The sequence below is a fragment of the Protomyctophum parallelum genome (assembly GCF_964188405.1).
Source record: "Protomyctophum parallelum genome assembly, chromosome: 15".
Taxonomy (NCBI): Eukaryota; Metazoa; Chordata; class Actinopteri; order Myctophiformes; family Myctophidae; genus Protomyctophum; species Protomyctophum parallelum.
In genome coordinates, this window is record NC_139710.1 from 12135301 (window position 1) to 12148411 (window position 13111).

Consider the following 13111-nt stretch of genomic DNA (forward strand, 5'->3'; position numbering starts at 1 on the left):
TATTTACTGGGGTGAAGCCAGAAGGCAATACCATAAATCTAGCTGGACAGTGGAATGGAGAAATGAAAGTTGGGAGACAGACAGACAGACAGACAGACAGACAGACAGACAGACAGACAGACAGACAGACGATGAATGAGAAAGAGGTGGAAGAGTAGCCTAAAGGAGGGAGAACTAAAGGGGAAGTGAGTAAAGGGGAGAGACAGAGAGATGGATGAGCCAGGAACACAGAAAGATAAAGGACATTCTAGTGGAGGATGACAGCTCAGCAGGGAGGGTGTCCACCCTGATGATTGGAGGTCTGAGTGAAATCAAACACTGCAAACCTGGGACCTGATGCCTTTTCTGCTCATAGCCACATGAACTCTGGAACTGAGACTGTTTCATGCTGAAAATAGCTGATCTAGTGCTCACAACACGTCACAGGTGCAACACATAAGAAAGATACTGTATTTATCTAGCCTACTTGGAAAAAACATGATGCAGAGGTGACACACTATGCCCTTCAAGAAACCATGCATTCAAGACAGCTAAGATGTGAAATGATTAATTAGCAGACAGTTTGGGGGAGAGATATCTTATCTTAATCTGTATAATGTAAAAACATAAGTGAGAAGCGTATGGGGGTGGGGAGGACGAAGACCAAGAACACGGCTACATCGCTGTAAAAACAATGTGTTGGGGTTGAGGGAAGACAGGGCGAATAAAGAAATAAATCACATGGGAATGAGTGCAGGCATTAGAGAGAAAGAGATTTGTGTGCGTGAAAGAGAGAGAGAGAGGGATAATGAGAGAGAGAGAGAGAGAGAAAGAGAGCGAGAGAGAGTACAGTGGCCCAGTCTTGCTCCAGGCACCACATTTCTGCTGGTGGCATCTTTATCAGCTAAATGTACTTTTGATGCCTTGCCACGTATGTTGCTGTAAATTACTTTTAAGAGCCATATTAAAACATAAGGAGGAAGGCAGTGAGACGAGGGTCACAGTTTATTTAATTCTTGGTAGAATGAGAAAGAGAGCAAGATTTCTGGCACTGGTTTGTCTCGGGAGGTTTAGCATCTTCTACCTCCTTTCATCCTTTTAATTCACTTCTATACAGTAAAATCTGTTTTAGTTTTAATTCATCCATCTGTAACACAGAGAGTGCACAAATGGTCCACTTTACATTTGAACACTCTCAGAGTTAAATTACATGCATTTCTTACAAAGGTGCAGTAAACCATCTCTTTTTTATGTTAAAATAAGTGTTAAATAGCTCTATATTCTGAGTGTTTGTTCAGTAACAGGAGATTCGACGCAAGTACAAGATGAACAAGTGGAATTGGACGTTATAAAAAAAAACACACCTGTGTGAACTGAGTGGTGTAGCCCCCCCCCCCCCCCCCCCCCCCCACCTCTCTCTCTCTCTCTCTCTCTCTCTCTCAATAGCAGAGCACTATCCCTCTCTCTGTTTCTGGCGCCCCCTACTGGTACCCTATAGTCATATACTGGTGCTCATGACCACATACATACATGCATGACCACATGGGTACATAGGTGTACACGGACATTGCTGGTTGTAGGAGTGGTTGCACCACTCAAAAAAATCTCTATAAACTCTATAAAATCTAAGCTGTTTTACTAAAGAACCGGATAGACGGGGAGACCCCTGTTATTGAACAAACGCTCTATAGTCTATAGCAAGGATTATCATAGCTTATGTTTTTCACACAAAAATAAACATATTGTTTTAATGAAACAATCAAGCTACACTACCTTTAAGAGAATAGAATTTTAACCAATCTGTATGGTATGTTATACAATAACTAGTACATCTGGTTGGACCATGGTAGGACACCTGCAAGTAGTGCTGCATGCTGCTCAAAAGTGCAATATCTCCCCAGAATTGATTCCCTCTTCCCTCTTGAAAGAGCATGTAGAAGTTTCGTCTCCAGAGAATTATGTTCAAATCCAAAGAAGAACATGAATCTTACTTACTTAAGGACGTGTACAGACGTCCTTGCTAATAAAACCGCAGGAGGACTGATATATTTAAAAGAAAAATCTCTATATATATTTTTTTTGGTTGGACTTTCCTTCTTTTTGAGTGGTGCAACAACTCCTACAACCAGCAATGTCTGTGTACACCTATGTATGTGTTCACCTATGTGTTCACCTGTATGTATGTATGTATGTATGTATGTATGTATGTATGTATGTATGTATGTATGTATTTGGTTGGAATGGGTAGGGTTTAAAAAAAGGCAAGAATTTGCTCTGGTGCACTGGCCTAAAAGTGGGTCCTTAAAAACTGCTAAAACGTCTGAAATGTATGTATGTAGGTATGTATGTGTGTGTGTATTTTAAAAGGGGGGGGGGGCCTTTTTGGTAAAAATCCCTGCCCGCAATACCTTCCTATATTTAAAATGAGTCCAAAATAGGGTTACCAGTGAAGGGCCAACTGCCTATTCACTGGGGACTATGCAAGGCAGAGGCGTCCACCCCCCTGAGTCCAAGTTTAAGCTAGACCGCATACCTAAACCATATTCTAAAACCCAATGGTAAAATGGATATAAAAAAAGGACATTAATAAAACAACCTAAAACCAATAAAAGTTCACAGCAAGGCCTGGATACCATTATGTATGTATGTATGTATGTATGTATGTATGTATGTATGTATGTATGTGTTAATGAGCACCAGTATGAGTACCAGTAGGGGGGCTGTTGTGCCATGCAGAAACAGAGAGAGAGAGAGACAGTGCTGACAGACTGTTGCCTGCTAATGAGAGAGAGAGAGAGAGAGAGAGAGAGAGAGAGAGGAGGAGGGGGGGGGGGGAGAGAGGGGAGTTGCACCACTCAGTGATTTTTTTTAAGATTAGATTTTGACAGTGAAAAGTAGAGAGATTGGGAGTAACACGCAGCAAGTGCAATATCTCCCCAGAATTGAAAGAGCAGTAGAAGTTTGGTCACCAGAGACCTATCCAAAGAAGAACATGAAACTTACTTACTTAACTCTTAATCCACCAGCATTTATTAGCATTTAAATTAGGATCTAATTCATGCCAGCATTTTTTTTTCCATTTGAGCTCTTATTTTGAAAGGCCACATTTCCGGTCCACTAGCATAGCATAGTCATAACCTAGGAAGCTGAACGGAGATGGACAGGCCTTGTTTACAATGTGAATCCAAACCGGTGCTCTGGAGAGCTCCACATCGCCGGCTCTGGGTAGGGTGGCCAGACGTCCGGTTTCACGCCGGACAGTCCGGTTTTAGACCCACCTGTCCTCCTCCCACCTCAACCTCTGGCCGGACACATAATTGTCCGGTTTTTTTGTGATATACAGTGCTTGTCATTTACGTCGTCTGCCTGGGTATTAAAATCTCCGCAGCGCTGCTCAGCTCCGCCTCCGCAGCGAGCCGGCCACACTGTCTTAAAAAGAGAGAGGCTAGTGGAGACGTTAAGAGTGTTGCCATGTCCGCTTAATTATAAGCGACTTTAGGCTTGTTTTATATAATAGGCTACTAAGCCTAGTCAGGCTTCTTTTGGGCTTGTTTTCATAGACATGGTTGCTTGGTTCTCTTCCAAAACTGGGCAACACTGCCAGTGGGATGGTCGGTTTGTTTGTTGTGCTCTCACAATCACTTTAGTATAGTTAATGCAGAGACAAACAAACCAAATATGCCGAAATGAAAAACTACATTTAATGAGCAATGGAGCAAGGAACTCGACATCATAAAGACAGGGAGGCTGTGTGAACATATAGGCTACTGGCATCATTCTATGTCCCACACCGATGACCATAAAACTGTATAAAAAAACCCACAAGAAAGAGATTAAACATGAAACATATCTAAACATGAAATAAAATAAATGTATTCTAAAATGAATGGCCTTTGTGGTACCCTATAATTTAAAAAGGTTAATTGAATTAGCAAATATATGTTCTCTGTGGACATAATGCTGGAGATGATGGTGGTGAAAATCAGGTGCAATAGTAGTAGTAATAATATGAATATATGGGGGGGGGGGGGGGGGGGGGGTCTGGGAGGGGGGGGGGGGTCGGGGGAGCGAGCCCCGCAAAAGTGTCCTCCTTTCTGAGGTCTTGCAGGTGGCCACCCTAGCTCTGGGCCATCAAAATAACGCTATTTTGAACAAAAATGCCATCTGGGACAAGGGATAGGAGATACAGGCGCTTGAAAGAAACGGATAGAATGGATTATTATGACGACGACGATCTAAAATGGACTATCCAGTTCTGTGCTATCAACATAGCTAGCTAACCGGCTAACGTAAGTAGCATTATGGCTCGATCCATCGAATGCACTATAAAAGCGCAATTGCCATTAATCAACGGCAATGGCGTTAAGCGTTAGTATCAAAATTAGGCTTCAATTGGCATTAATCAATGGCAATGGCGTTATAGGAGTTAAGGACGTGTACAGATGTCCTTGCTAATAAAACTGCAGGAGGACGTGTATACACATTTTTAGGTCTTTTTTATTGACCTGGCCTTTCTTTATTTTTTATCGATTTTGGGGCTTTTCATGGCCCATGGAAAGGGGGCGAGAGATGGGGGAGTGTTACGCAGTAAAGGCTGTCGGGCTCGGGAGTCGAGCCTGCGGCACGCCGTACAGCTGGTTTGGCAGCCTAGGTGCCCAGATGGTTGAGCTAACCGTCCGGGCCTGGTTGGCCTTTCCTTCTGCACCGTATTGCTTGTGTTTCGCCCATGAGCGCTGCCGATTAGAATGGCTCATAACGTAACTCTACATTTAGGGAGCTCTTCATGGTTTTGACCAAAAGCGCAATGTTCTGTCTTCATTTCTGACTTCAGCATGCATCTCTTTTGGAATATAAACGCTTCTAGAGAGACTTTAGCGTGACCAGCGTGAGGTTAGAACGGAAGATTATGCCTCCCGGTTTTGGGATGGAACGGAAGGGGGGGCTTTTCAGAGTAAAATCTGGCATATCTTCTGGCACTCTAGCACCTTTATTTTGAAGAATTCCCCGGCAAAAGTTTGGTTAAATGTGTGCCCTCGATCCTTTCCTTACCCACAGCTCCCCACCCTGTATCCCATTTCTTTCAAACTAGTTTTGTCTACCTTTCCATTCTTACAGCAGCAGTTCTCAAACAGCGGTCTGGGGACCCCTAGGTGTCCTTGATATGGTTTCCCCAGCTAAATCATTATTGTTTAGGAACCAAAATATCTCTGAGAGTGTACAAATGGAACCAAATGGACTTGTGACTTAATGGTCTGTGACCTAATGCAGTGGTTCTCAAATTGGTGTCAGAGAACTCCCAGGGGATCTGTATGATGTCCTTGGGGCGGTTTCAGTGGGTCCTTTCTTTTTTTTTAATTGATGTGTGTTATATTGTGTACATCATAAATCCTCCCTGGCACAAAATATCAGATGGGGGTCCAAAGCTAATGATCTCTCAAGACAGAATCTGCTGCTGAATCTGTCGGCAACTCCCATTACAACATTTACATTACATTAGAGTTGTTAAAACAAATTAGGAATGAAGAGGAAGAGGAGGGCTGAAGGAGAGTCAACAAGCCGACATCTGGTCTCTACACAGGGAATTGGGCGGTGCCCCCAGAAGCATTTTTTTAATTAATGTCCTCCTTTTTTGCCAATGGGTTCCCAGATTGCTTGAACCCTATAGACCGATTCCGTAGCGGGTCTCATGGTCGCAGCCTACGTATTTCCTGTAGGCGGACTCGACGTAGCTGCGGGGGTAAAACCCCTCTTCCACTACAGTGAACGGCAGAGTGACTGATGTTAGTTTGCCTCAAACTTTACTCCTTTACCTGCTTTTTTACTAACACTAACATTACAAAGATGCCCAGAACATCGAGATGAACCTGTGTAGTTTATGGCTGCTCCAACAGTAGTGGCAACATAAAAATAAAAATAAACTGAATGTCTAATATCCACCGCGGTGGCGGAGACCAGAGCCATTGAGTAATGGTTGAGACAAAGCAGTGAAAGATACATAACGCAAGTCTTACCCAATACCAAATATTTCTGTTTTATTAACACAAGGCTGCTGTACTTTATACCTCATACTTTAAATGCTTAGTATGAGGTATAAAATACAGCAGCCTTGTGTTCATAAAACAGAAAGATTGGGTATTGGGTAAGACTGAAATTATGTATCTTTCAGGACCCTTCACTGCTTTGTCTCAACCATTACTCAATGGCTCTGGTCTCAGCCACCACGGTGGATATTTTGACATTCCGTTTTTTTTTTTTTTTGTGTTTCCACTACTGTTGGAGCAGCCATAAACTACACAGGTTCATCTCGATGTTCTGGGCATCTTTGTAATGTTAGTGTTAGTAAAAAAGCAGGTAAAGGAGTAAAGTTTGAGGCAAACTAACATCAGTCACTCTGCCGTTCACTGTAGTGGAAGAGGTGCGCCTGGTGAGGGTTTTACTCCCGCAGCTATGTCGAGTCCGCCTACAGGAAATACGTAGGCTGCGACCATGAGACCCGCTACGGAATCGGTCTATAGCATACCTATTATGGGGGGAACATTCACCAACAAGATCTGCAAGCTCTCGATGCTATTCTCGGAGCAGAAATTTGGTGTAGCGGGAAAAGTAATAAAAGTACAAAGCCAAAGGTCAAGTTTACTAAGTATTGTGGACGTAAGTGGTTAAACAGTTTAGGAACCGCTTACAGTATGGACCCCCCCTCCCTCAGATTACTTTGCCCTCTTCACTCCTTACTTGTGCTCCTCTCCATCACTCCTCTTTCACTTCTCCATAATCTACTGTACTGTAACACACTCCCTTCTTTTTTCTTTTTTTTTTAAAGTAAATTTTACACACTCCCTTCTTGTTCCTGTTTCTCACCCTCTCTCCTCCAGTCCATCATGGCCCCTTCAACTCCTCCACCTCTCCCTCCTTCCTTTGGCCTACATTTGCTCCCTTCTTATCTCGAGTTGGCCTGTAATTGATGGATGTTTTCTTTTATCATTTTTTTTCCTCCGGTATTATATTTTCAGTGAAGAAAGGGTTTTCTCTCAAAGTGCAGAGAGAGAGCGAGAGAGAGAGAGAGGGAGGGGGGGGGGGGGGGGTCAGTATAGAGTGGCTAATCTACTGTAAGTAAAATATAAATTAATCTCACACACATACACACACACCATCGCTAGCACTGGGATTCCGCGACTTTTGCTGGGAATGTTCTGTGACTATAGCCCTGAATCTTTTTGACAGAGCAATGTCTACAGTTCAACGTAAATCTTGTGTGTAGACAGATAACTTGAGATAGTTTATACTATTTCATAGTGATGGTAGAAGCTGCTAATGTTGGATTAGGTGTCCACATTTATACTGCTTCTATATCACAAAATTACTTTTTAAATGATATGATGCATCCATAGTTTTGTCATTGGAGATATCCTAAAAAATTTAAACAGCTCTCTACAATCAGGCGTCTTTCCAGAGTTCCAGACTCACTGAAGACGGCTGTAGTTAGGCCCTTACTCAAGGGCCTAACTACAGGTCGTTAGTAAACTAAAGACCCGGAGGTGTGATCAATGCCATTTGGCTATTCTGAGTGGCCAAAGAGCATTGATCATGCCTCCAGGTCTTTAGTTTACTCAAGTTAGGTAATAAGATCTGGTACTTAAGATACGCAAAATACAGCCCTAGTGTTCATAGCAGACTCCTCACTCATATGTGCACTTGCAACATTTTATTTACTTGCCATAGTGTCAACCCCTTATCCCTGTGTCGGATCGGTGGTTTGACATATATATATTCACCGATACCGATATTACCCGATATGGCAAATAAGGGCCGATACCAATACAGTATTGGAGTATTAATCTTCTCAAGACTGTCAAAGACTATCTCAATTATGTAACTATTCCTGAAATAATTATAAAGCACAATGTATAAAATTGTTTGTTTTATATTTTAAAACATTGTTATGGGAAATGTGATTATGGATATAGTTATAGAATAGGCATACTTCAGGAGGTGGTAACAGTTTGTAGAAGTGAGAAGGTCAAAATGATATTTCACAAAGCATGAAGAATAGAAGGTTTGGGAGCCTCTTCACTCTCATGTCATATCAACCTGCTTCCTGAGAGCACAACAACTTTTATTCCTGTATTTTGCTTGTACTGTACAGTATATTCACATTTATTGATATTATATTTTATAAGACAAACAACAATTCTAGTATTTTCCTTTGGTAAATGGCCATGGTAGAGCTCATAATAATGCATTTCAAGTTGTCCTGATATAAGGAAATAACAGACTGGTGGTCGACTTCATCGCTTCTGCCTTGTCCACAATCTTGTGCACATGCACACAAATGCATTAACAACCTCACCAAGATTTCTGGCATCCTTCATACTCGCAAAGACAATATGGACATGGACATAACACATGTCTCATTGCATCATGGATCTATTATAATGATGATTAGTGAAAACATGAACAGGTAGTCTCAAGATGAGAGGACAGCACAGTTTTAATTAACAATTGGAAAGATGTTATTGAACGACGAATATGGACAGGTAGATTAATTGTTCCAGTCACAAGGAGCTTTAAACATAAATGTTTAACTTTTTTTTGGCCAACTGATGTAGGTATATTAAAGTAAACCTGTGAGCAATGTCTAAGTATCATAAGCTGTTTCAAATACTGTGGATAATTTAATGGTTTTCAATAAGTCTCAATGTCCACACAATGTGCACAATCCAAGTATAGTTTACTGAAAGTTTTAGGCAGGTATAAACAACACAGCAGGCATGTACCGGTAGGCTATAGACTGATTCAGAAACGGGTCTCATGGTCGCAGGCAACATATTTTCTGTAGGCGGAGACAACATATCTGCTGTTTAAACCTGCACCTCTTCTACTACAGTGAATACACTGACACCACGCTAGACAGGAACGCCCACAAATGTCACATCCGGTTTTAGCCCGGGGTAAGGATTTTCTATGGCTGCCAATGCAACTTGGTCCAATCCTTAATCACATACGGACAAACATCTATGCCGATAATATCTAACTTGCGGAGGTAGCATGCCTTGTCCACAGGCAACAGATCTTTCAGCGTATGGCATTGCAAATACGTTTGATAATCGCTACTCTGCGCAATATTGTTTTGGAAATGCCGCAAATTGCATTGCAGTGAACGAGAGCAAATCACAACTTCCCCCGGGGGTGGGCGGAGTCACAGCTTGGCGCTCTGAATACGCGCCGTGGTGTCAGTGTATGGAAAAGTGACTGGTGTTAGTCTGCCTCAAACGTTACTCTTTTACCTGCTTTTTACTAACACTAACATTACAAAGATGCCCAGAACATCGGGATGAACCTGTGTAGTTTATGGCTGCTCCAACAGTTGTGGCAACATAAAATAAAATAAAAAATAAAGTCAAAATATCTACCGCAGTGGCTGAGACCAGAGCCATAGAGTAATGGTTGAGACAAAGCAGTGAAAGGTCCTGAAAGATACATAACGTCAGTCTTACCCAATACCCAATCTTTCTGTTTTAGGAACACGAGGTTACTGTACTTTATACCTCATTATCATACTAGGCATTTAAAGTATGAGGTATAAAGTACAGTCTGTGGCAGTCTGATAAACTACATCTGCATAATTAAGAATTGGTAGTATGAGTTGTTGAACTAGTTTCTTTCTTACTGTAAAAGTAAAACTGTTTCTGTTATGGTATAGAATACCAGTACTGAAATTGATTTTCCGGACTGTTATTTATATGAAATTTAAATGATAGATTTGAGTCAAGCCAGAGACCAAGATATTTGAATTGTACCATCGAGACTGGAGATATTGAATGACTGATTGTTAGTTTGTCCAATATTTTGATTAGTCCCGAAGAGCATCATGTTTGTTTTAGTTTTGTTGATAAGTAATTTATTAGCTATAAGCCATGATTCTAGATAATTAAAGTTTAATTGCAATGTCGACTGAGTTTGTAATATGTTAGCTTGTGAAGTGTATAGAGTGTCGCAGTCCCGCCCCCTTTCATGACGACGAGAGACCCGTAAAAGAATTCCCCGTTAATTTTCCTCATAGACTTTTCAAAAAGTATTTATTTAAAGACGTTTACTCTCCGGACAAAGCCAACTAGAGTTGTGGCAAATCATGACAATAAACACAATGTTTTGGGCCAATCAAATAATTAGAAAGAATAAGAAAAAGGCAGGTTACAACACTTTTTGTTTTGTTTTTCTTCTTACAAATTATTTGATTGGCCCAAAACATTGTGTTTATTGTCATGATTTGTCACAGTGGCTTTGTCCGCAGTGTAAACGTCTTTAAATAAATACTTTTTGAAAAGTCTATGAGGAAAATTAACTTGTAATTATTTTCCGTGTCTCTCGTCGTCATGAAAGGGGGCGGGACTGCGACGCTCTATAAGTGTCATCGGCATAGAGTTGAACGTTACAACCAGAGAAAATTGAAGGAAGATCATTAATAAAGATAGAGAACAAATGTGGGCCTAGGGTTGAGCCCTGTGGCACACCACGTTCCTGTACTGCTAGGTCGGATTTGCTGCCCTGAATGACAACACCGTGTTTTCTATTGTGCAGATATGAGTTGAACCAAAGTAGGGCATTACGTGACATACCAATAGAATATAGTTTCAACTTTTTATGTTTTTCATAAATCCGCTGTCATCAATACAAGAGTGTTGCACAACAATAGGGAAATTAGCATATCTACAAGCCCACAACGCGCTACCTAGCGACATGTGAGCTTGTAGACCGGCAATTTTAAAATGTTTAGAAATAATAAAAAACTGTTTTAGACATGCAGTACAAGGTTTCCACATGACAGCCAACAACAATGGCGGTACCCTGGGGTGTACATAAGGAATGTATACGTGGGTGGAAGAACTGCAGATCAACCCCAGGAGGCCAGCCCTGAATATGTTATTACTCCCGGTCTCCCTTTCTTTATTTCTCTATCTCTCTGACCCTTGTTCTGTATTCCTCTGTTATACTGTCTTTCTGTTTCTCTCTTTCCCTGGTGCTAAATCCCATGGCTAATCTTAGAAAAATGCTTAACCAGCCTGCAGAAATGCTCCTGGACTTCAAAGGTCTCCAGTCATTCTGTCACAGTCCTCTTTCATAGCTTCCTATTTTTCATCAAGACAATTCTATACTCACTCTTTCTTTTTTTCCCCTCAGTGTGTTTCTTTCTCATAATGTTACAGTTCAGGTGATACAGATCCCCCTCTGTGTTCATGTTCTCTTCTTGTCTCTCATGTATTCACAGGACTTCGCACCAAACTTTGTAAGATTATGAGGTTAGCTAATCTAAAGCAGCTATTTCTAGCTTCACAAAAAGCAGATATTCTGTAAGGTGTGAGTTAAAAAAAATAAAAAACAATAAAAGCCAAATGACATAACAATAGCACAATCTAGTCTTTTGTTGTTTCTCAACTTTGGAGTTAAACATCACAAAAACAAGATAGTTCAATCTCAAACGTCATACCATGTTCTCTCTCAGTCTCTCATTATGCAAGGGGGTTACTTCTTTCCAAATAGTGGATATCTATAGTTTTGGAAACGGGCACAGATGTTCTTAAGGTAGAAATGAAGACATGTCAACATTGTAATGTTCACACTTCACAGCTCTGTGTTTTAGAGGGTGTGCCAAACTGATGACGGGCCAACGGCAGCTGAAAGACCTGAGGGGGATTTTATAAAGACCACAAGAGGTGACAGCAAAGGACAACTGACATGACCCTTGACCTTGCACCTTTTTGGACACACACACACACACACACACACACACACACACACACACACACACACACACACACACACACACACACACACACACACACACACACACAAGTTACACAACACAACACTGTTTGAAGCCCATGTTAGTAGCTGCTAATGTGTTGCAGAAGCCCAGTAAAGTACTTGCTAACTGCCTGTTTTCTTTCATCTCCTGGGGAATAGATGAGGTGATAGGAGGTGGGTGGAAATTGCTTCAGGCAACCGGCTGCTGTCACATGATCATCTCCAATCTCAACCAGGGCTATGGTTGACAGTCAAATCAATATCACGATTATTTAAAACTTTTGACTTCTCCTATTCTCTGTCTGTTTTTCTCATGTTGAGGAACAGTATTCAAACTATTTAAGACAAATCAAGAACCAACCAAGAGAGTTGTATATTGTCATTCACTCATACAGGTCCAAGCAGCCAAATGTTATTGTTTGTGAAAGTATACAGTAGGTGTGTTCGTTGACTTCTTCATTACTATTCTGCTACAGACAATACAAACAGACTGTCAGCAGTTGTAGTAATGAATTATTTTGGGCGGGAACCCCTTTTGGTGTAGCATTATGTTAACTTTAGATATTGAATAATAGCAGATCTACGCCGCGCTACGAGCTTGTAGATCTGCTATTTTTGAAAAACCGTTAAAATGTGCCTCAAATCTTTGAATATATATTCTTTCAGAGTGAACGTTTTTAACTCAAATCTTTGCTTCTGGGGGGACAACATATTTTCAGATGGGGGTCAGCAGCCAAATACATACAAATTTTGGGGTTCTTGACATGAAATATTGAGCACCACTGATACATAAACATGAGGTATTTCAGAAAACTGTCAGGATTTAGAAGACATTCTTTTCCAAAAACATTCTTTTCTCATGTAGCCTTGGTGTCTAAAAGGATGCAGTAGCAACAGCAAACTCATAATTATTTAATTACATCAATATTGGTCACTACTGGAATCACACGTAATTAAGTGAGATTTGAGGTTCCGGGATCGTGTATGAATTAGTAATGAATGAGCTAATCAAAAAGTACTTGAGCTGATTGCTAGGAGATTAACACCTACAAATTAACTGTTGGCTATTTCTGTGTTTTACTGGAGTTGCCTGAAAGCTTGTAACCCCATTATCATTTCACATTTTTGAAAATACATACTAATATTCAAAATCCAGTGTTTGGGTTAATTTTTAAAATCTGTGATTGTTGAAAAGTAGACTAGTCTGCTTTATCTGATCGTATGGAAATATAGTCAGTTAATAGTTTGCAAACCATTCGGCGCAAATACTGTTTGATCACCTGTCCTAAAAGGAAATGTACAGCTACTGGACAAACAGACAGTCTGACAT